Source organism: Trachypithecus francoisi, unplaced genomic scaffold, assembly GCF_009764315.1.
Source record: "Trachypithecus francoisi isolate TF-2019V2 unplaced genomic scaffold, Tfra_2.0 Lachesis_group4, whole genome shotgun sequence".
NCBI classification, from domain to species: domain Eukaryota; kingdom Metazoa; phylum Chordata; class Mammalia; order Primates; family Cercopithecidae; genus Trachypithecus; species Trachypithecus francoisi.
Window position 1 is genome coordinate 45,137,856 of NW_022681469.1, and position 26,319 is coordinate 45,164,174.

Here is a 26,319-nt window from a genome sequence, read left to right on the forward strand (position 1 = left end):
GCTGGAGTGCAGTGGCGCGATCTCGGCTCACTGCAAGCTCCGCCTCCCGGGTTCATGCCATTCTCCTGCCTCAGCCTCCCGAGTAGCTGGGACTACAGGCACCCGCCGCCACACCCAGCTAATTTTTTTGTATTTTTAGTAGAGATGGGGTTTCACCATGTTAGCCAGGATGGTCTCGATCTCCTGACCTCGTGATTTGCCCGCCTCGGCCTCCCAAAGTGTTGGGATTACAGGCCAGTGTATCTGTTTAAACTCCATTATGCAGGTCATTAACTGGCCTTAGACTACATCTTGTCTAGCTAAAATAAGACCTACTAGTCTGTCCTGGCTAGTTATTCAAAATTGGCTGAGTCAGGACTCTGAGGGGCATAAATGAGGTCAACATTTACAGGTGGCCTTAATCCTGCTGCTTGAAATCCTATTAACAGTAGCCTTAGTTAAATGCTTTATGAGACAAAATGAATGATTTAATCCTAACCTCTGTCACTCAAATTAATCAGAGTGGTCAACAACATCACAAACTCATGAAAATTCACCAAAAATCAAGACAGCATATTTGGTAGGTAGAATAATGGCTTCCCAAAGATGTCCACATCTGAATTCCCAGAACCTTTGAAAATGTTATGTTACACAGTGAAAAGGAATTAAGACTGCAGATGGAATTAAAATTATTAATCAGCTGATCCTAAAATAGGGAGATGATCTGGAATTAGCCAGTGGGCCCACTGTAATCACAAGAGTCCTAACTGTGGAACAGGTAGGCAGAAGAGGCCAATGTCAGAGTTATGCGATCTGAGAGACTCAACCAGTCATGGCTGGCTTTGAAGATGGAAGGAGCCTCCAAGCCAAGAAATGTAAGCAACCTCTAGAAGTTGGAAAAGGCTAGAAATCAGATTCTTCCCTTGCGCCTCCAGAAAAAAACAACAACAACAGCAACAACAAAAAACATGTCCCTCCTGACACCTTTACTTTAGACCAGTGAAATCCATGTCATACTTCGGACTTCCAGAACTATAAGATAATAAGTTTATGTTGTCTTAAACCACTAAGTTTGCAGTAATTTTTAGAGCAGCCATAAGAAACTAACATAGTGCACGGTTCAGACTTGATAAAGACATTCTCCATAAGCTTCTTGCCCTCCTATATCTTTTGCCAGATGCACTAAGAATACAGATTCTATGTAGTTTTCACCTGGTGTATTTCTTAGGGTTGTGTTTGCAGTGAATAACCTTAAGGGATAAGGTATTATATCTGGGACAAAGAGCAGGTTTGCTTATTGCTCTCTATAAAAGTAGCAGTTATTCCTAGCTGAGTGTTCCTCAGCTGTAATGAACACCCTGTGTATGCACAGGATCCATTTGGGCCATACTGTATCACCCCTGCAGCATTTGGGAGCAAAGGAAACGAATGTTCACGTGGCTTGCTGTGTTGTAATTAGTCTTTTCGCTCTAAGAGTTTCATGTCTTCTGCCAGAATCCACAAAACAGTAACAGGTTGACTTATTACATGTAAATAGGGTAAAATCAAATACCACACCTGGTACTCTGGCTAACCTAATAATACACTGAGCATCCTATAATTTTAATATATATAATTTCTGTTCTCTAAACCACCTCAGATTAGGGGTAGCACAGAAAGTGATGGCTTATATTATTTTTCATTAAGATTAACATTAGTTTGGCTAAAATGTAAAAAAGAAAAAGCCCAACTGCTTTTTTTATGACTTTCCTCTTGTGCCCAAGGGACAGTATGTACAAGTGGTTAAGACCCACTTACAAGGGCCCAAGTCTGGTTCTTCTATTTATTAGCTACGTGACCTTGGGGAAGTTATATAATTGCAAAAAATGGGAATAGTGATACCCACATTATAAGCCTGGTGAAATATTAGATGAGTTAAGATGTGTAAAGTGATTAGAAGACCTGGCACGGAGCAAACACAATAAACTTGAAGTGTTTTTATTAACTGCGTTTCAATGATATGACATTAGAACTAGGGAGCATCCAAGGAGCTAGTGGGAAAGAAGGAACAATTCCTCTTCCAGCTGTAAACTTCTTACTGTACAATTTCCTCATAAATGTGTAAGGACTGGATGGAATATAAAATAATGTTTTTATAAGAATCATTTTAAAGAAGTTGTACTGAATATTGAGAATCATATTTTAAATGAGTCATTTAAGATAGCTCTCAAAAGTAGAATTTATTCAAGAAATCTACCTCTGTATTTCTCTGTTACAGAATTTTCAGTGCATTTGAGTAAAACAAATCTGATTAACACTATAATTCAATTTACTGAAAGGATACATAAAACTTCAAAAATACTGTTATAAGGAGACTTATTCACAGAAGTAAATAAAATAATTATGAAGCTGATGAAATGAATATGTAAGCCATTTTACAAGAGGGATATATTTTTCCTTCTTTTCAATGAACGTTTAAAGCTCTCCTTCAAGATCTTGGTAAATTCATTGATCTGTGAAACACAGTGCACTCCAGGGAGGCAATTCAGTTGACGTTAAATATCAAATGATGAGATGAATAATGATCATACCTTTTGGTAATTAAACATCTTACAAACCTTTTAAATGATTCAACATCAGAAAGTCAAATGAGGTCAAGCATATTGTATTTTTTAATTCTTATATTAATGATACAAATGACAATCTTTTTAAAATATCCAGAATAAGACAGCATAGTAAAAATTTTATAAAATATTTAATGACAAAATACATACTAGCTTACTATTTGTATAGTTAATGTCTTCAGCACACAGAATTGCCTTCTGTTCTTAAATGATCTATTCTATTTTTAAATGCCTTTAATGTTGTTTCAGAAACATTTCAAACCATTTTTGTGGATGTGCAAAGAAGAGTATGTGGGAAATAGTTAACTATTAACAGTAAAGACAAAGCATCATTAAGAACATGGATTATAAAGAAGTATTCTGAACTTCAATTTATGAAATTTCCACATGTACATTATATATATATATATATATATATATATATATATATATATATATGAATGAGACAGAGTCCTGCTCTGTCAGCTAGGCTGGAGTGCAGTTGCGCGATCTTGGCTCACTGCAACCTCCACATCCTGCATTCGAGTGATTCTCATGTCTCAGCCTCCCGAGTAGCTGGGACTACAGGCATGCACCACCACTTCTGGCTAATTTTTGTATTTTTAGCAGAGACAATTTTGTCATGTTAGCCAGGCTGGTGTTGAACTCCTGGCCTCAAGTGATTTGCCCACCTCAGCCTCCCAAAATGTTGGAATTACGGGCATGAGTCACCATGCCCAGCCTCTATTTTAACAATATAAAAGTGAAGGATAAAAATGAATGATATTTTTATTTACAAATTTTATTTATTCTGCAATCTAGCATTGAGTCTCCCCACACATATTTACCATTCTTCACATGATTAGCCACTAGAGTTTAAGATGCAAAACTTAGAAACCCATATTCATTCAAGACCGTTAGAAGCTAGAGTGTTTATTTTGTTTGCTAAAGGCTTCTTTCTGTGGCCACAAGTACTAGGTTACTTGTAATAGCACAAGCAAACAATCCTATAGTAAGAACTTTAAAATATTTAAAGTAAATCCACCTACCTATTTGTTATTACTTAGACTACAATGTACTATATGTTATCTAATTATAATTGCATTTGAATTCCTTCTGTTAAGTATTCGCCATACTTCTTCTCATCAGTATACTTAAAAATTATTAAAGATTTCATAAGGGTATAAAGCTTGCAGCCATAAAATGTGAAATAATAAATAACAGAATAAAACACCTCATGTTTCATTCCTAGAGTATCAGCTTATGCAGTCAATGTTCTACTTTTACACACTTTGTTTAAAATTAAGTTATTTTACAAATTATTAATCACAGTGAGTCACAAAGTTCACAACTAACCAATAACTAAACTATAAAGAAATGAGTTAACTTGCCCCCAAATTTGAGATTAAAAGTATATTATCAATAAGAAGATTTTTTAAAACCTCTACCTTCATATTTCTAAGGCAGACAACAAATAGAAAAGGGTGAGCAGATGAAAAATGCAGAAGGAATAAAACTCTGGTTATAAAAGAGATTAAACAGGAAACAAAGGTTTAAAAATGATCTACAAAGAAAAGAGGTAAGGAAAATGATGAATAGAGGGCATGAAAGATGAATGCTCTGTGTGCAGTCAATCTCTGCTCCAGTGCTTTGGTCAAACAAGCCTTCTACTAACATCCCTCAATGACTTTCAAATTCACTTTATAAGTTGAGATTTCCTTTAAGACATAGTAAGTTCTTTAATAAATATCTCCTATTTCACAAACATGTCTTAAAATCTTCCCAGATGCAAATATAATTGCCTTCAATCATATCTCTTTTTGAATGTGTAGAATTTTTCACAGTCACATAGTCAAAATTCCAAACAGCTCAATTTTATCCTTCAAAAATCATTTTGGGGCAGAGCAAGATGGCCGAATAGGAACAGCTCCAGTCTCCAACTCCCAGTGCGAGTGACACAGACGACTGGTGATTTCTGCATTTTCAACTGAGGTACTGGGTTCATCTCACTAGGGAGTGCCAGACAATCAGTGCTGGTCAGCTGCTGCAGCCCAAACAGCGAGAGCTGAAGCAGGGCGAGGCATTGCCTCACCTCGGAAGCGCAAAGGGGAAGGGAATCCCTTTTCCTAGCCAGGGGAACTGAGACACACAACACCTGGAAAATCGGGTAATTCCCACCCCAATACTGCACTTTAAGCAAATGGGCACACCAGGAGATTATATCCCACACCTGGCCGGGAGGGCCCCAAGCCCACGGAGCCTCCCTCATTGCTAGCACAGCAATCTGCGATCTAACCACAAGGCAGCAGCAAGGCTGGGGGAGGGGCGCCCGCCATTGCTGAGGCTTAAATAGGTAAACAAAGCCGCTGGGAAGCTCAAACTGGGTGGAGCTCACAACAGCTCAAGGAAGCCTGCCTGTCTCTGTAGACTCCACCTCTGGGGACAGGGCACAGCTAAACAACAACAACAAAAAGCAGCAGAAACCTCTGCAGATGCAAACGACTCTGTCTGACAGCTTTAGAGAGAGCAGTGGATCTCCCAACACAGAGGTTGAGATCTGAGAAGGGACAGTCTGCCTGCTCAAGTGGGTCCCTGACCCCTGAGTAGCCTAACTGGGAGACATCCCTCACTAGGGGGAGACTGACACCCCACACCTCACACGGTGGAGTACACCCCTGAGAGGAAGCTTCCAAAGTAAGAATCAGAAAGGTTCAGTCGCTGTTCAGCAATATTCTATCTTCTGCAGCCTCTGCTGCTGATACCCAGGCAAAAAGGGTCTGGAGTTGACCTCAAGCAATCTCCAACAGACCTACAGCTGAGGGTCCTGACTGTTAGAAGGAAAACTATCAAACAGGAAGGAAACCTACACCAAAACCCCATCAGTACATCACCATCATCAAAGACCAGAGACAGATAAAACCACAAAGATGGGGAAAAAGCAGGGCAGAAAAGCTGGAAATTCAAAAAATAAGAGTGCATCTCCCCCTGCAAAGGAGCACAGCTCATCACCAGCAACGGATCAAAGCTGGACAGAGAATGACTTTGACAAGATGAGAGAAGAAGGCTTCAGTCCATCAAACTTCTCAGAGCTAAAGGAGGAATTACATACCCAGCGCAAAGAAACTAAAAATCTTGAAAAAAGAGTGGAAGAATTGATAGCTAGAATAATTAATGCAGAGAAGATCTTAAACGAAATGACAGAGATGAAAACCATGACATGAGAAATACGTGACAAATGCACAAGCTTCAGTAACCGACTCGATCAACTGGAAGAAAGAGTATCAGCGATTGAGGATCAAATGAATGAAATGAAGCGAGAAGAGAAACCAAAAGAAAAAAGAAGAAAAAGAAATGAACAAAGCCTGCAAGAAATATGGGATTATGTAAAAAGACCAAATCTACGTCTGATTGGAGTGCCTGAAAGTGAGGGAGAAAATGGAACCAAGTTGGAAAACACTCTTTGGGATATCATCCAGGAGAACTTCCCCAACCTAGTAGGGCAGGCCAACATTCAAATTCAGGAAATACAGAGAACACCACAAAGATACTCCTCCAGAAGAGCAACTCCAAGACACATAATTGCCAGATTCACCAAAGTTGAAATGAAGGAAAAAATCTTAAGGGCAGCCAGAGAGAAAGGTCGGGTTACCCACAAAGGGAAGCCAATCAGACTAACAGCAGATCTCTCGGCAGAAACTCTACAAGCCAGAAGAGAGTGGGGGTCAATATTCAACGTTCTTAAAGAAAAGAATTTTCAACCCAGAATTTCATATCCAGCCAAACTAAGTTTCATAAGTGAAGGAGAAATAAAATCCTTTACAGATAAGCAAATGCTTAGAGATTTTGTCACCACCAGGCCTGCCTTACAAGAGACCCTGAAGGAAGCACTAAACGTGGAAAGGAATAACCGGTACCAGCCATTGCAAAACATACCAAATTGTAAAGACCATCAAGGTTAGGAAGAAACTGCATCAACTAACGAGCAAAATAACCAGTTAATATCATAATGGCAGGATAAAGTTCACACATAACAATATTAACCTTAAATGTCAATGGACTAAAGGCTCCAATTAAAAGACACAGACTGGCAAACTCGATAAAGAATCAGGACCCATCAGTTTGCTGTATTCAGGAGACTCATCTCACATGGAGAGACATACATACGTTCAAAATAAAGGGATAGAGGAAGATCTACCAAGCAAATGGAGAACAAAAAAAAGCAGGGGTTGCAATCCTAGTCTCTGATAAAACAGACTTTAAACCATCAAAGATCAAAAGAGACAAAGAAGGCCGTTACATAATAGTAAAGGGATCAATTCAACAGGAAGAGCTAACTATCCTAAATATATATGCACCCAATACAGGAGCACCCTGATTCATAAAGCAAGTCCTTAGAGACTTACAAAGAGACTTAGACTCCCATACAATAATAATAGGAGACTTAAACACCCCACTGTCAACATTAGACAGATCAATGAGACAGAAAGTTAACAAGGATATCCAGGAATTGAACTCATCTCTGCACCAAGCGGACCTAATAGACATCTACAGAACTCTCCACCCCAAATCAACAGAGTATACATTCTTCTCAGCACCACATCACACTTATTCCAAAATTGACCACATAATTGGAAGTAAAGCACTCCTCAGCAAATGTACAAGAACAGAAATTATAACAAACTGTCTCTCAGACCACAGTGCAATCAAACTAGAACTCAGGACTAAGAAACTCAATCAAAACCGCTCAACTACATGGAAACTGAACAACCTGCTCCTGAATGACTACTGGGTTCATAATGAAATGAAAGCAGAAATAAAGATGTTCTTTGAAACCAATGAGAACAAAGATACAACATACCAGAATCTCTGGGACACATTTAAAGCAGTGTGTAGAGGGAAATTTATAGCACTAAATGTCCACAAGAGAAAGCAGGAGAGATCTAAAATTGACACTCTAACATCATAATTAAAAGAACTAGAGAGGCAAGAGCAAACACATTCAAAAGCTAGCAGAAGGCAAGAAATAACTAAGATCAGAGCAGAACTGAAGGAGATAGAGACACAAAAAACCCTCCAAAAAATCAATGAATCCAGGAGTTGGTTTTTTGAAAAGTTCCACAAAATTGACAGACCGCTAGCAAGACTAATAAAGAAGAAAAGAGAGAAGAATCAAATAGACGCAATAAAAAATGATAAAGGGGATATCACCACCGACCCCACAGAAATACAAACTACCATCAGAGAATACTATAAACACCTCTACGCAAATCAACTAGAAAATCTAGAAGAAATGGATAATTTCCTGGACACTTACACTCTTCCAAGACTAAACCAGGAAGAAGTTGAATCCCTGAATAGACCAATAGCAGGCTCTGAAATTGAGGCAATAATTAATAGCCTACCAACCAAAAAAAGTCCAGGACCAGATAGATTCACAGCTGAATTCTATCAGAGGTACAAGGAGGAGCTGGTACCATTCCTTCTGAAACTATTCCAATCAATAGAAAAAGAGGGAATCCTCCCTAACTCTTTTTATGAGGCCAACATCATCCTGATACCAAAGCCTGGCAGATACACAATAAAAAAAAGAGAATTTTAGACCAATATCCCTGATGCACATCGATGCAACAATCCTCAATAAAATACTGGCAAACCGGATACAGCAGCACATCAAAAAGCTTATCCACCATGATCAAGTGGGCTTCATCCCTGGGATGCAAGGCTGGTTCAACATTCACAAATCAATAAACGTAATCCAGCATATAAACAGAACCAAAGACAAGAACCACATGATTATCTCAATAGATGCAGAAAAGGCTTTTGACAAAATTCAACAGCCCTTCATGCTAAAAATGCTCAATAAATTCGGTATTGATGGAACATACCTCAAAATAATAAGAGCTATTTATGACAAACCCACAGCCAACATCATACTGAATGAGAAAAAACTGGAAAAATTCCCTTTGAAAACTGGCACAAGACAGGGATGCCCTCTTTCACCACTCCTATTCAACATAGTGTTGGAAGTTCTGGCTAGGGCAATCAGGCTAGAGAAAGAAATCAAGGGTATTCAGTTAGGAAAAGGAGAAGTCAAATTGTCCCTGTTTGCAGATGACATGATTGTATATTTAGAAAACCCCATTGTCTCAGCCCAAAATCTCCTTAAGCTGATAAGAAACTTCAGCAAAGTCTCACGATACAATATTAATGTGCAAAAATCACAAGCATTCTTATACACCAGTAACAGACAAACAGAGAGCCAAATCAGGAATGAACTTCCATTCACAATTGCCTCAAAGAGAATAAAATACCTAGGAATCCAACTTACAAGGGATGTAAAGGACCTCTTCAAGGAGAACTACAAACCACTGCTCAGTGAAATAAAAGAGGACACAAAAAATGGAAGAACATACCATGCTCATGGATAGGAAGAATCAATATCATGAAAATGCCCATACTGCCCAAGGTTATTTATAGATTCAATGCCATCCACATTAAGCTACCAATGAGTTTCTTCACAGAATTGGAAAAAATTGCTTTAAAGTTCATATGGAACCAAAAAGAGCCCGCATTGCCAAGACAACCCTAAGTCAAAAGAACAAAGCTGGACGCATCATGCTACCTGACTTCAAACTATACTACAAGGCTACAGTACCCAAAACAGCATGGTACTGGTACCAAAACAGAGATATAGACCAATGGAACAGAACAGAGCCCTCAGAAATAATGCCACACATCTACAGCCATCTGATCTTTGACAAACCTGACAAAAACAAGAAATGGGGAAAGGATTCCCTATTTAATAAATGGTGCTGGGAAAATTGGCTAGCCATAAGTAGAAAGCTGAAACTGGATCCTTTCCTTACTCCTTATACCAAAATTAATTCACGATGGATTAGAGACTTAAATGTTAAACCTAGTACCATAAAAACCCTAGAAGAAAACCTAGGTAGTACCATTCAGGACATAGGCATGGGCAAGTACTTCATGTCTAAAACACCAAAAGCAATGGCAGCAAAAGCCAAAATGACAAATGGGATCTAATTAAACTAAGAGCTTCTGCACAGCAAAAGAAACTACCATCAGAATGAACAGGCAACCTACAGAATGGAGAAAATTTTTGCAATCTACTCATCTGACAAAGGCTAATATCCAGAACCTACAAAGAACTCAAACAAATTTACAAAAAAAAAAAAAAACAACCCATCAAAAGTGGGCAAGGAGATATGAACAGACATTTCTCAAAGAAGACATTCATACAGCCAACAGACACATGAAAAAATGCTCATCATCACTCGCCATCAGAGAAATGCAAATCAAAACCCAATGAGATACCATCTCACACCAGTTAGAATGGCAATCATTAAAAAGTCAGAAACACCAGGTGCTGGAGAGGATGTGGAGAAATAGGAACACTTTTACACTGTTGGTGGGATTGTAAACTAGTTCAACCATTATGGAAAACAGTATGGCGATTCCTCAAGGTCTAGAACTAGATGTACCATATGACCCAGCCATCCCACTACTGGTATATACCCAAAGGATTATAAATCATGCTGCTATAAAGACACATGCACACGTATGTTTATTGCGGCACTATTCACAATAGCAAAGACTTGGAATCAACCCAAATGTCCATCAGTGACAGACTGGATTAGAAAATGTGGCACATATACACCATGGAATACTATGCAGCCATAAGAAAGGATGAGTTTGTGTCCTTTGTAGGGACATGGATGCAGCTGGAAACCATCATTCTTAGCAAACTATCAGAAGAACAGAAAACCAAACACCACATGTTCTCACTCATAGGTGGGAACTGAACAATGAGATCACTTGGACTCGGGAAGGGGAACATCACACACTGGGGCCTATCATGCGGAGGGGGGAAGGGGGAGGGATTGCATTGGGAGTTATACCTGATGTAAATGACGAGTTGATGGGTGCTGACGAGTTGATGGGTGCAGCACACCAACATGGCACAAGTATACATATGTAACAATCCTGCACGTTATGCACATGTACCCTAGAACTTGAAGTATAATAATAATAATTAATTAATTAAAAAAATCATTTCAACTTCCACGTTATCTGTGACAATTACTTATTTAAAAATAAGTGATATGGGGTTTTATTTCAACTATTCAAAATTGTATTAGCTACTTATTGCTATGTAACAAATTATGACTAACTTGATGCATAATGGAACATGCATTTATTACCCTGCAATTTCTGTAACTCAGGTGTCTGGGCATATCTTAGCTGAGTCACCTGCTCAGGCTCTCACAAGATTGCAGTTAAGGTATAAACCAGGCTGTGTTCTTTTTCTTGAGCTCAGGATCCTCTTCTAAGCTGACTTGATCGTCGGCAGAATTCATTCCTGGATTTGTAGGATCAAGATCTCCATTTTCTTTTTGGCTCTAAGCTGGGGATCCTTTCAACTCTTTAGAGGCTGTTGACAGTTCCTTACGATGTAGCCATTTCCCAGTCTTCTCAAAAACATGGCAGCTTTCTTCTTCAAGTCCAGCAGAATAATCACTTGCTCCAGTATGCTACAATGGAGTCTCATATATTTATGGAATGACTATTCTATCATCTGTGCCATATTCGTTAGCCAGAAACAAGTCGTACCACCCTCCCTCAGTGGAAGGGAATTATACAAAACTTTGGCTCATTATAGAGTTATCTTTCGATGTGTCCATCACAATAATTCATAGGTTAAAATTACCGATTCTGAAACCAAACTGCTTAAGTTTAAATACTGTCTCTATTCTTACTAACTTCAAATTATGTTTATTTTAAAATAGAATAAATGACAGTATGAACTCCTCTTGAAGTTGTTGAGTTTTATATGATTTAATATATTTAAAGTGCTTTTAAACTGAGAAGTATGAAGCAAGTAGGAACTTCCATATAGGTTTGCATTAATAAATGGGTATTTGTACATATATATAAATTTCTAAAACCCAATGGTGTTACCATCAAAAGTTCATATGTTGTGACTATACAGGTGTATACGGTGATTTCTCTGAATGAATCATATTTGCACATGTGCGAATGCATGCTCTACCAACCCCTGTTGTAACATGGAGATTCCTACAAAAATTTGAATTAGTTAACAAAGATCAAAATATGGAATTACATGTAAGACAGCAGTCAATAAATATTGTTAAGTAATCATGATAATTACGATCTAAAAGTTAAAATTCAATAAGAGCAAATTATGGGTTGAATTCTACTAATCAACAGCCTCAGAGATTTACTTCTGCTTTTTATCATTAATCACTTCTGCTTTTTATACAAATCACTAATGATGAACTTGTCAAATGTTGTCATATAGTGATGGGTGATACTTCTACCATTTTAATTACGTTTAATGAGCTGCCTAAAAAGTATGGCAGAAAGCCACAGAGAATTTACACAAATCCCAAGTACTGGAAGTCAGGGGAAATACTCATTGTTTAAGATGTTGACCAGGTCTTGAGATGCAAGGGAATCATTTTAGAAAGTTAATCTTTCTAAACAAACATTCTTAGAGGATTCCTCCAAGTTATGCTAATAAGATAGGGACTTTATTTTACAGAATTACAAAATGTTATACTTTTAAAAGAGATGATGGACACCCTGTGCAAAATGTCCTTTTCATTTATATCATTTTCCATAAATAAATCACAGACCTGAACTTCAGAAAGATAAACACATTTGTCCAACTTCACAGATGGTAGCAGAGATGAAGCACTTAGGTCTCCTGGTACCAAAACCAAAGCTCCTCAGTGAGGGGCATAGCACTATTTAACAGGAGTTTTGAAAATTATGGGAAGAATTTTTGAATGTAGCAACAATTTGAGACATGGTTAACATGTGTGGACAGGAGTTATGTTTGGTAGTCATCCACAATAATGAGGAATGCTATTACATCTTTCAAGACTTTCTCCAAATATTTGTGAAACTAAAAAACTTGTGACTAGACCTAACCTTATTTTATGTATGAAATAAAGGTATTTTTATATTCTTAATATAGAATGAATTTTCCAGAAGTTCAATGATGCTTATATCAAAGTAACATTTGTTTTGTTTCTAACCTGTCTGGTTTTCAGCATTTTGAAAAACAGCACTAATGATGGTCTATGTATCACTCTTTTTAGCTGTCAAAATTATGGCTATTCTGCAATTAGGGCATTTACATGACTATTTCGTTAAGATAGGGAATATTAATTCTAATTTGAGCATATCATTCATTTACATTATATTACTTTTTAAAATAATATATCTCAAATATATATCTAAAAGTTTGCATTTCATATTAGTAAAGGGAGAATTAAAACATGGTTGTGTAAAAGGGGATTTGTATCTCATTCTCATGGGGCTAAGAATCACGTGGCCTAGTCAGTTCTGTCTTAGGATTAATTCTAAATTATCTCTCACAATGAAAAGGAGTGTTTTTCAGATTTTATGAAAGACAGTTTTTAAAGATAAGCCATTTAGCAGCTAACATTTACATGTTTTGAAAAGTGTACAGATATCAAGAAAAAAAAAAAACTCTCCAAGTGAAAATTCCAGTTTCTAATGATGTTGTGATTCACAACAACATTGTCTTTATAGGTATTAAAATTCTAAGCAGAAACACAAGAAAAGATATATTAAATCTTTATTACTAAGAATGCTTGAGCAATGAGGCATCTGGTTAATTATACCTATAGTAGTGTACTACTCAGAGAATTGCAGCCCGTTGAGAATAAGAACTTTTTCCTATTTTATTTTAATATTTGTTCTTGTTTCAGGAAAAAAATGTGTTTGATGAACAAAGTTGAAATAATATAGAAAATAATTAAATATATAAATAGGAAAATGAAAATATTTTATATACCTCTGTCTCCCAGAAATAATCACCAATATTTTTGCATATAATTTTTTAATAAATAAATACATATTTTAAGGAAAATGTTATTTAAATAGTGCTTCACACCTGCATTATTCACTTATCTAAATATTATTTGTTATTATATTGTTTTGTATACTCTAACTTAACCAGTTCCCTTTCCTATGTTATATAGATTGAATCGTCATCTGTGATGTAAAGAAATATAAAATCTATATATCTAATTGCCTAAAGTATAACAATAAGAACCAGAGAAGCAGCTATCTTCAGATAAGAAAAAGCTAGTAGCTTAAATCTCTTTTCCATTTCCTCTCAAAAATCCCACCAAAAGTGAAGTATGTGTGTGTGTGTGTGTGTGTGTGTGTGTGAGTGTGTGAGTGTGTGAGTGTGTGTTAGGGTAGTTGCTGGAAGAATTGGAATAAGCCTTCCTGTAAGAAAATGTCACAGAAATTGCAAGGAATATCTATGTCAACCTGAAAGTGTAAATGAGTACTGTGTAATCCTTTGATTTCCTTAAATCATTTTCAGAAGACAAAAGACAAAGAAACCACTTTTCGATTCATTTTAATAACCTTTCTGAACTCTTGGGAGATAAACTTCCATCCCTGTTTTCCCTATTAAGCTCCTCAGTCCTCTCCCCTAAACCCACTCTGCATTATGCAAATAGAAATCCCTGTAATGTGAAAGTCTGGTGACAGTCTGACTCCTCAAATAGTGATTAAAATGAGTATATTAGTTAGAATATTTATAACTTTAAGTGACAAAAATTCTAAATCAAAATATATTAAATAGAAAGTTACTATCTCAGTTGATCAAGAGGTAGAAAGGGCTTCATGTTTAATAAATTAAACACTAAATTTATTTATTTATATAACTTTAGAGAAGTTACTTCACATTATTTAATATTTATTAAATTAATAATAAACTATAAATAAGCTATACTGGGAAAAGAACAGGATCATCATAATTGGTTTTACCTAGTCAGGATCCACCTCTTGGAACTAGACATGGGGTCAGTTTCCCATGAAGTATATGCTATGTATAGTAATAAAGTATGTCTTAATAATATCAGGGTTCTGTTATCGAAGAAAAAAGAGAAGAAAGGATGTTGGAATGACAACTAACAGCTTCTGCTTCAAGTAGAGTGTCCATACATCTTCACCCAAGATAGTCCCAATACATACCTATTGTTTGGGGTAAATACTAACAGAATCCTTTTTACTCACAAAAGCATCTTGAATGATATATTGTATAGTTATTTACCTTGAGCAGTATTATTTTTAAGATTGCAACATTCAGTTTTAGCATATTTTTGTTGTAATTATGTAAGACAATTAAACCTATACTGAAAATAAAGTTTCAGAATGCATGTTAGCCTACTAAAATTTTAAAGTATATGAAACAATCCCTTTCAGTTGACTGAAACACTAAATACAAGTCATTCTTTCTAATTCTGTATGTATGGTTCATGAGTTCTTACTAATATTTTCATACCTTAGTCCACGTGTCTCTATTTGAAAGAAAAGTGATTTATTTAAAATGCATTCTAGGCCGGGCACGGTGGCTCAAGCCTGTAATCCCAGCACTTTGGGAGGCCGAGACGGGTGGATCACGAGGTCAGGAGATCGAGACCATCCTGGCTAACACGGTGAAACCCCGTCTCTACTAAAAATACTAAAAAAACTAGCCGGGCGAGGTGGCGGGCGCCTGTAGTCCCAGCTACTCTGGAGGCTGAGGCAGGAGAATGGCTAAACCCGGGAGGCAGAGCTTGCAGTGAGCTGAGATCCGGCCACTGCACTCCAGCCTGGGCGACAGAGCGAGACTCCGTCTCAAAAAAAAATAAAATAAAATAAAAATAAAATAAAATGCATTCTGTAATTCAGAAGTTAACTGATTTCGACTATGCCAGCTTCCAAAAATTTAACATACAGGTGTGGAACTGCATCACAAACCTCTTTATGCTTAAATTACATACTGGGTTTTAGGCCATGAGTGAAATCACATGAGAGGAGAAGTTGTTCAATAGTCCCGGGCAATAGAGTTCTGGAGAGCTTTGAAGCTAAACTGCCTTAGTTCAAGTCTTAGTTCTGTCACACAGTAACTAGGTAACACTGGGCAAATTATTTAACGTTTCTGGGCCCCACACCTTCAGCTGTAAAATGAAGATTATATTGTCTTATACCTCACAAGTATATAACTATTAGATTGTGAATATTCAATGAGCTAATGCTGGTGGATAACTGAGAAGAATACCTGACACTGCAACATGTTGGATAGTATTATTAATGTTATTTCTATTATTGTTGTTACTATTCTAAGCTTACGGTGCTGACTGAGAGACCAGACAGTAATACCAAAGAACATACACTACTTAATACGAATAATGTAAAGAAGACAAGTATTTTGAAAAGGAGAATGAAGCATAAAGACAAAGCAGGAACAAGTGGTGAATAGAGAGACAGGAGAAGTCAAGGGTGAGCACAGGAAATGACTTACCAAACACAGCTCTTCTGCTACAAGTTCTCTGATCTGCAGTTTGGCATGTTGCTACAAGTTTAGAATACACTGTTAAAGGAACTAAGCCTTGTCAGATTTCCATGTAATGTTCTTCTCATTTTGAGAAAACTGTTCCTGACACATGATTTCCTGAGGGCAAGTTCACACTCAAAACCAAAATCTCAAAAGAAATAAATGGTTGGAGTCCATTGCAAATAAGATGTACTTCTAGATAAAGGAACAGACTTTAACATTTACTGATCAATCAGAAGGAATTAAGTATAGAATATAATAATGAAGATAAGTATACAATATAAGGGCACTGGAACATTAAACATAGAGCATTATTTTAAAAATACTAGGTAACTATACTTTCAGCACCACTACCTGAAGAAAAACTGCAATGTGATAACCTCTCAGTTCTCTCACAAGGGAACATGGAGCATGTTTATTCTTATTCAGCCTCACATACTTTTAGAAACAACCTGAACCCTGAAACTGACTGAACCTGGAAACGGACTGAATCCCATGGAGGGAAAAGAGTCAAAGTCATGGTCAAGAGCTAAAGCAGCTCTTGACTGACAACATTACTTTAAAAGGCAAAAAAGTGTCAAGGATTTCTTTCAGATGGCTTATTGTTCTTATGAGAATGCAATGTATCCTTTACGCCTAACTGTGGCAGGGTTGGTGAAAATCATTACAAAACATAGTTAATAGTTGTGCGAACTGATGGACCATTGGGCACTTCAAGGCAAAAAATACATATAGTGCTTCTGCTACGCCCACCATCGAAAAGCAGCAGCCCTGGCTCTGGGCAACCCCTATGACCATGGGCCTCAACAAGGGCCACAAAGTAACCAAGAACGTGAGCCAGCCCAGGCACAGCCACCACCACGAGAGCCTGACCAAACACAACAAGTTTGTGCGGGACATGATCCGAGAGGTGTGTGGGTTCGCCCCATAGGAGCGGCACGCCATGGAGTTACTGAAGGTCTCCAAGGACAAACGGGCCCTCAAATTCATCAAGAAAAGGATGGGGACACATCCGCGCCAAGAGGAGGCAGGAGGAGCTGAGAAACGTTCTGGGGACCATGAGAAAAGTCGCTGCCAAGAAAGACTGAGCCCCCTGCCCTGCCCTCTCCCTGAAATAAAGAGCAGCTTGACAGAAAAAAAAAAAAAGCATATAGTGGATATAACTAAAAGTAAGCATAAATCATCACCTGTGAAACAAATGAAATGTATTAGCAAAAATTTTTTTTTAATTATACACATTTAAGAGGGGCACAGATAGAAATTATCTTGAATTTGGAGAAACCACAAGATACATTATAAGAGAAAGCATTAATGTGGCAGAATCGTTATAAGGTTGAAGAGAGATACTGCCTCTAATCAGCAAGTTCAGAAATTTTCTTACAAAATTCTTTTATTGATCTATCCTCTATAAATGTTTACTTTTCATCTGACCCAGGCAATCAAATAAGAGATCTTCATTTCTCTGCATCAGATGTTCAAAATATCTTCATGCAAGGGCTCAGATCTTTGTATTTCACAAATCAAATGTGTCAATATATGTTACTGTGGTACTATATGCTATTGTAAGTTCATAGGATTCAAGATGCTAAGGTCACTCTAACATTTTTCTTCCTTCCCCTAATTATTTCACATAATATGTAAAAAACACATATATTATAATTATTTTTTGAATACACCTAACAGTCTCATTCAAAAAAGAAAAAAAAACTCCACAGGATACTTTTCAGAAAAGGTTGTTCTTATGTGAACACATAATCTTGATTAAAGAATAAAATGCTCAAGATTAACGTCATCTTTGGGTAGGCTAAGGTTTACTGCTATTTTCCAAACTTGGGATTCTAAAGTGTACTCTGGCAAATCCATTCATTTGTGTTGCTTATTAAATTATCTGAGACTACTGATCCATGCACTTAAGTGTCACAAAAAGAGAAAGAAAAAAATCATCACAATATTGTAGTTCCAAAAGTTTTTATTCATATTACTCTCTTGGAGAGAGCCCACTGTTTAACATCAAAAATAACATGGCAGTTGAGAATTATATTTAACATTTAATTGTACTGAAAAACCTAAATAATTTTAGGTCTAATATATCAAGAATATTTATCCCTTAATATACTGAACATAAAAAGTATTCTGTTTCACTGCTTTGCTTTCTTTATGGGCTTAAACCTGCCAAATTATTCCATTTGATTTCAGAGAATTCTCATATGGCAGTCTATTTTATTTACTTTATCTTCAATAAAATGGTTCAGTGAGCATTAGCAACTCTGAGACACAAGTTTCAATCAGTCTTCAGGCAAAGGAGTCAATCTACATTAGACCTACTGTGCTGTGAGGTGCAGCTAAAAAGTTGGAATAAGGCAAAGCAACAGTGAAAATGTGAGCCAAGCCTAATAAAGGCCACAGAAAAGAGAAAGAAAGCTCTCCCCAGGCTCTCACACGCATTGCTTATACAATACCAGGTGCCAGGTTCAACACATGAAGAGCTCCTTAATAAGGCTGACAGCTAAAAGGAGGCTTCAGACTATAACTTCATTTTACATGACACCTACAGAATAGTCCTCTGTTCTCTGGCAGACAATAGTAAAAACTCAAATTGCCAACAGTTTAAAATGAGGTTTCATAGTCATCCCTTGGATATCATATAAGTGAAAAAAACGAAAAACATTCAAGCTGCATGGTATCTCTTCTATAGCATTTTCATACAATTACTAATGTAACAGTAGTTTCAGTGAACCTTTCCTTACAAATTTGTATGACATTTTAAATATAGCTGCTGGATTAGATTTTAACCACAAAACAATCAGTAAGTTTGAGCAACAACTCATTTTGGAAAATGATATCATTAAAGACTAATTCCAAGAAATGTAGGATAGTACTGTTAGATGCCGTGAAAATGTCTCCCAAAGCACAAACTTTGTAATAAGTGATGCTGGTTCATATTTGATATGGGCTGTAAAAAGCAGATTATTGTAATGGTGCACTTCCCAGCAAATAAGACCATTAAAAGGGTACTTAATGTTCAGTTGAATTGAAAAGAGGGCCAGTTAAAATCCATATTTTCTATTTTGTATAATGATATCAAAAATTTTACTAGCGGATAGTTCCAAGCCACAAATTTAAAACTATAAACATAAACTCTCGTTTAAAAAATATGAACAAGTTTTCATTTATTCTTTTTTAAATATAGTGCATTATGTTTCTCCAAATTCTATCATCACATAAATAGGAATGAAATTTGGAATGATGGTTTAATGAGAATGTATTTATTTATTTATTTATTTATTTATTTATTTATTTAGAGGCAGGGTCTTGTTCTGTTGTCCAGGCTGGAGTGCAGTGGCACAATCCCAGTTCACTGCAACCTCTGCCTCCCGGGTTCAAGTGATTTCCCTGCCTCAGGCTCCTGAGTAGCTGGGATTACAGGTGCCCATCACCACGCCCAGCTGATTTTTGTATTTTTAGTAGAGACGGGGTTTCACCATGTTTGTCAGGCTGGTCTCTAACCCTTACCTCAGGTGATCCACCCGCCTCGGCCTCCGAAAGTGATGGGATTACAGGCGTGAGTCACCACAGCCAGCTGAGAATTTATTTATTTATATTTTTAATGTTGTTCTATTACTTACTGATACATACTTTTCAATTCAACTTTTCTGGAAACCAAATGTATTATTTTTTCTAGTGAGCTCAACGCTTCAAATATGTGTACACATATCTAGATACTTCCATGTGACTCTAGTATTTACACCTCCATAAAGGACATTAAAAAATATCAGCAACTATCACGATAGATTAGTAAAAGAGATTCTGCAAGCCCAGATCCTGTTAGCACATGGGTATGTTTTCCAAGGAGCTCTTCTACAAAGAATGAGTATCAGATTAGCACACAGATATACCCAGTCATGAGTAAGCATGACTCTCCAACATTGATGTGATCAATGGGCAAGATATTAAAAGCGGCTTCTGCATGTTGCAAAATCAGTATTTCAGGTGAATCTAAACATTTCGCATTTTCTTTCCATTTGGCTCACTATCTTGTAAATATACATACCTATCTTTTCTATTACATATACCTGAGAGACATTATATTTGGTATATTGTTAATCTTTATATTCCCCTCAAAATCAAGGGCAGTGCTGAAATTTGTGGATATAATTTTAGGGTTGAAATATCATATAATGTATTAATTATCTATAAGTGAATAAAAATTACCACCCAAACTTAGCAGTTTAGAACAAAACCATTTATTATCTTGTATGAGTCTGTTTTCACGGTCCTATGAAGAAACACCTGAAACTGGGTAATTTATAAAGAAAACAAGTTTAATTGACTGACAGTTCCACATGGCTGGGGAGGTCTCAGGAAACTTACAATAGTGGCAGAAGGCACCTCTTCTGAAGACAGGGTGGTAGGAGAATGAGTGCCCAGTGAAGGGGGAAGACCCCCATAAAGCCACCAGATATCCTGAGAACACACTATCGCAAGAACAGGATGGAGGAACCGCCTCATGATTCATTTATCTCCACCTGGTCCCTCCCACGACACGTGGGGATTATGGAAACTACAATTCAAGATGAGATCTGGGTGCTGACACAGCCAAATTATATCATATCTCAAATAGTTACTGAGGCTCAGGAATCAAGGAGTGGTTTAGCTGGGTGGCTTAGACTCAAGAGTCTTTCAGGAAGTTGCAAGTTGTTTGTAGGCTCCTTCCTGGCTGTTTGCCAAATGGCTTAGTTCCTCACTATGAATACCTCTCCATGACAGCCAGCCTCCCCCAGAGCAAGTCATTTGAAAGAATGAGAGAGGCAGAAACAGAGACAAAGATAGAGACAGAAACAGAGAGAGTTAGAGGCAAGAGAGAGGGAGAAAGAAAGGAAACTCAAAATAGGTATCTCAATATTGTGCATAACCTAATCAGAAAAGCAACATATCAGCAAATAGAACTTGTGCCATATTCTATTGATCACATAGGCTGACCCTGGTAAATATGGGCAAGAAAAATATAATGGGGTGAAAAACCAGAAAATGGGGACTATCTTAGAGGCTGCCTACCACAGCTATCCCTCTGGACTCCAGTGATTCATGTTTTTCCCATATGTTATTGGTTTCAAAGGTGTAAGTTGTAATGGATTCTCACAAGTAACTTAAGGGTTATTTGAGGTATATATTTCAAATTACTGAGCCAAAATAAGAATGAATAACTTATAAAGAACATCTTCTGAAATATGACTGTCAAACTGAATACTGGCTCTTAGACCACTGTTCTAAATCAAGAAGGTGTTTTACATATTCAATGAATATTTCTAAAGATACTATTATATGCGACATTGTAAGAAACACACAAATGAGCAACATTCTGTGATCTCTATGGGTAGCAAGGGAATGAGATTAATGATCACATGTCTGTAACATCCGATTGACTATGATAGGGTATGATACTATGCAGAAAAAGTCCTAGCCTAGCTAAAAAGGAGGTAAGAAATAAGAAAAATATAGTGGAAAAGGTGGAAATTTAAATGTGCTTTAAAATGATAGAGAATGGGACAGAAATGATGAGAAAGATGTACATTGACAAAGATGTAGGCAAGAAAGCATAAAACATGTAGTTACAGGTATACACATCAGAGTAAAGAGAAAAGGTAAGATATTTGGGTTTTGCCACATTCTGGAGTGTACTAAATACCACACTAGGCTGTAATTAGTCCGGTGGTTTTAGCCAGCTTGAAACAATGGATGAATTTTAGGCAAAGAGGAATAGTCCGCTGGGAATTATACTGTAAGAAAACTCTATGAAAATAAAATTTTACATGTTTCAACAATATTCTCATTATTAACTATAACATAATTATAAAACTTTAACATATTTCATGAATGTTAACTTTAACATGCTTTGGTGGACAGTCTCTAGGGTGGCCCCCATGTTCATGCCCTGTAAAATTCCTTCCTCTTGAGTGTGGGCAGGACCTGTGACTTGATTCCAGCCAATAGAATATGGCAAAGATTGTGGGTTGTCACTTTGATGATTACTTTAATATACATACACACATACACATACATATATACACACACATCCATATATACACACATATGTGTGTATGTGTATTAATGCTATATATATAGAGAGAGAGAGAAAGCATATATATATTCCATTTTGCTAGCATGCAGTATAGACTCTCCCACTGGCTTTAAAGAAGCAAGCTGCTATTTGTAAACTGTGTATGGAGAGTGCCACATGGGAGGAACTGTAGGTGGAATTTAAAGGCTGAGGATCTCAGACCTAAAACTGCAGTGAACTGAATTCAGCCAAAAATCCATGAGTTTAGAAGAGGACCCTGAGCATTAAATGAAAATGCAACCTGGTTGTCATTTTGATTGCAGCCTTTTAAGACCCTGAGTTAAACTGTGCCTGGATTCCTTACCCACAAAAATTGTGAGATGATATATATATGTTGTTTCAAGCTTCTAAATACATGAAAATTCATCATATATAACAGAAAACTAATACACATCCTAACCAAACACAGAGAGCACAGGTACATAATGCAATACACTGAATATTTGCGTTGTTCCCAAATTCCTATGTTAAAATCCTACCCCCCAGTGTGATGGTACTAGGAGGCAGAACCTTTGGTGGGTAGTTAGGCCATGAAGATGGAGCCCTCATGAATGTGATTAGTGCTTTTTTATAAAAGGAACCCCAGAGAGTTCTCTCATCCCCTTTCTGCCATGTGAGGACACAAGAAAGAAGATGGCAGTCTATAACCTTAAAGAAGGCCCTCACGAGAGTCTGACACCCTGAACTTAATCTTCCAGCACCCATTATTTTGATAAATAATTTTTCTGTTTATAATCCACTCAGTCTATGGTACTTTGTTATAACAGTGTAAAATAACTAAGATACAGAATTAACTCATATTTAGCATTTCTTGTAAGACCCTTGATTGGACATAAATTAGATTATCCTATACAGGGTATTTGCCATGTGGCCTGAATAATACAGTCAACCATTGAAACGAATATAATAGAAAATAAAATAATACTGACTTTTTAAATGTTCACTATGCCCTTTATATGTATTCACACAATTAATCCTCAACTCTATTAAATAGGAACTGTTATCTCTATTCTCTAGATTGACAAATTAAGTGTAAAAGAGCCTTGGCGACTTGTTCAAGGTTTCACATACGGTAAGTTTGTTTTGGAACTGTCATTCAAACCCAGGCAATCTGATTTCCAACCTTGCGTTCCCAATAGCTCCACTCTATACCCTCTCTATTTGCAGTCTTGCTCACTCTGCTTCGTTCTGACAATGAATGTCAGTACGCTATCTATCTGAACTGCTGACCCAACCCCCTGTCCGCCAAATCAGCTCCCTATATAGCCCATTTACTTTTTAATAATTTGAAAAATAGAGCAAATATTTTTCATATGATACCTAATCTTTAATACGTATTTATGAAATTTATAGCAATTTTCTATAAATATGTGAATGAAAATTATTTCTACTTCATTGAATTATCTAAAACTGATATTTCATTTGAATTTAATAGTCTTGCAGTGGAAACTCTGAAATACTGTGAATATCTTGAAGTAAAACACACCCAATCACATACCCAACTATGCATTTACCCATATACACAAATACTCTGTTACAAGTTGTATTAAACATTTTAGTTCCCATCTTATAAGTATTATGTAGGGCATGTTATTTAATTTCTTTGAGAGGTGAAACAGAGATAAAACTAAAAAAAAACTGTTTGAAAATAGGAAGTTTGAACCAAATTCCATTTAGGGATTTTCTAGGGGGAAGGGAGCAGAGAAGAAAAAAATCTAGTATTTCTTGAAAATAGCCATGTACCAAGTGCTAAATTTTTACAATAATACAATAAACAGATCTATCAGTCCCCTATTTTACTCTTTGAGAGCTGAGAAGCAAAAATTAACAGATGTTAATTTAAAAAGCCAAAAAATAGCAGCAAGGATGCAAACTCCTATCAACCCGATTCCAAAATCTTTGCTTCTCCAACATTTTCTTCTTCCCTTATGATCATACTTCCAGCTCAAGGGTTCAAAATTCTATACATTTACAATAAAAAACAATGCCTTTTCAGAATTCACTTCTCATTAAGGTGAACCTTTGTCATTATGCAGATTCACTAATATGTGGCTAGTGTTTCTTTAAAAATATTTAAAAACTGCCACTATAAACACGTAACTAACAAAAGTCTAAGTAGCACATTCCAAAATCAGTTTGAGGACTAACTTTAAGTGCAATTATATTCTGTTCTAGGAAGAAAATTCTCTACTTTTTAAAAATACATTCTTTCATGATTCCATGATTCATTCTTTCCTGATTCATTGTCAGATCATTCTTGCTTATTATAAATCTAAACTCCTTCTGCTATTATACAAACGTCCTGTTACTCAAAAGTAATAACTTATATATCAAAAACTTGTATAAAGATAGAGTATATTGGTATAACCGTTATCTATGGCAAACCTAAAAATAATGTCCCCATTCACCACAAAAAAGATTGAGTGTTAGCAGACATGTGTTCTATGTCCAGTTGTTTATTACTAGCTGTAAAATCACAACTAGCTATATAACTTTTCCCAGATCATTTTAATTCTTTGTCTTTGTTTCTCCACTTACCAAAGAATAATAATGTCAACTTTACTTACATCATAAATTAAGAGTAAAATGAAGTAAAATGTTGCCAAAGTGCTTTGAAAATCTTAAATGCTAGATAAATGTGGGATCGTTTTAATGTGTATCTGGTAAAATAATAAAACTGGTAATAAATGAACCAAAAAACAATCCACAGGCCAAACAGAAGGTAAAATACCTGGGAAATATTAAACTGTGTAATTAAAGAACATTGACAAAAATCTCTCTGAGAAATTATGGAGTGTATCTTGAGAGAGTTGTAGAAATTGGTAGAGAAATTTAGGTAGAAAGTGAAGGTCCTGAGGCCTATGCTATGCCCATGGCGAAATTCTTAATGAAGAATTCTGAAGCTCGGGCATTTTGGTTTCCCTCTCTCTTGAGGTAAAGATTGGGGAAAGAAATGATATAAACTACTAAGAAGCTTTGAAATACAAACTCTGCCGAAAATTGCTTTTAGGTTTCCTTTAAAATTGTATTATTCTAAATTTGGATAATGATGACAAACTGTTTGACTTGACATTACTGTTCAACAGGGAAACTGAAAATCCAATCTTATATAAATATTACATATTGAGAACCTTTATATGTTAACATTGTAAATATCAAGGAAAACTATCACGAGATTTAAAGATACACGATATTAAAAAAGAAAACAAATCTTTCAAAATAGCTGACTGGATCTCAAAAATTATATTAGAAAAATCAAATTTTCTTGAAAAAAATCATACTGGTATATTATTCTCATTATTTCCTCAATCCATCAGCTCCCCCCAAAACTTCAATATCAAATTAACTTTTAAAAAATAATACTGAAAAGACCAGCATAATAAAAGGCAAGCACAATGGTAACAAGATTCTCCAAGTGCTTTTCTTGCCTAATAACTTACTTTTAATATTTCAGGCCAAATTCATATTCCCCATAAGTGTATGCTGGTTTTAAAAAGTGATACCACGTTTAATAGAAAGAGAACAGCAAGTAGTGAAATGGGAACCCCCATAGCAGTGATAAATATTTCTACTGCCATACTTAACATGTCTCAATAGTCCGCTGACAACTTCTTCTTAACATTTGGGCAAAAATATTTAACCAAAAAAACTAAAGAGTAAAATCAGCATCAGAAAACTAAAAACAAGCACAATGAGCAAATGCCAATTTTTACCAAAAGGACACTTACCTGTTTCTTCCAGATCTTCCACAAGACTTTCGAATCAACCTTGAAACGGAGTCCCAGGAAAATTCAATCCCAGCATTACATTAGAGTAGACCTGTTAATAGAGACAAATAATTGTCACTGCTTAGAAAAGTAAATTTAAATTTACATCACAAGTAGTGCAGTGACTTCAAAGAACACAAAACATATTCATCCTTAAAAAGAAAAATTGTTAATGTTAACATGCATTACTTTGTGAATATTCAAATATGCATAAAAATGCTTTTTCTACATTTTGATTTAGAGAACTTTCAAGACATTGTTTGGTACAAAGCAAAGGCCACGAAAACAGCATAAGATGCACTTCCAAGAGATAGAGATTTTGTTTCCCACTCTTTCATTGATTTTGCAAGTTTAAACTTTTCAGTGATTAAATTTTATAATTTATAGAAAAAATTATTTGTCTTCAATTTCTTAACTGAAAACATGACTGATTTCAATTGCCTCTTCAACACATACTTAATGAGC

The 26,319-nt window shown here is 36.2% G+C and overlaps 1 protein-coding gene and 1 pseudogene across 1 annotated transcript in view; one reads left to right on the forward strand and one right to left on the reverse strand.

The window, feature by feature from the left end:
* FOXP2 (forkhead box P2) overlaps positions 1-26,319 on the reverse strand; it is a 624,730-nt gene that overhangs the window by 374,168 nt on the left and 224,243 nt on the right. The window contains exon 4 of the mRNA XM_033192941.1: positions 25,816-25,906. The gene's annotated coding sequence lies outside the window, so the exon portion shown is untranslated. The remainder of the gene's footprint in view (positions 1-25,815; positions 25,907-26,319) is intronic.
* On the forward strand, positions 16,760-17,057 carry LOC117072616 (annotated as a pseudogene).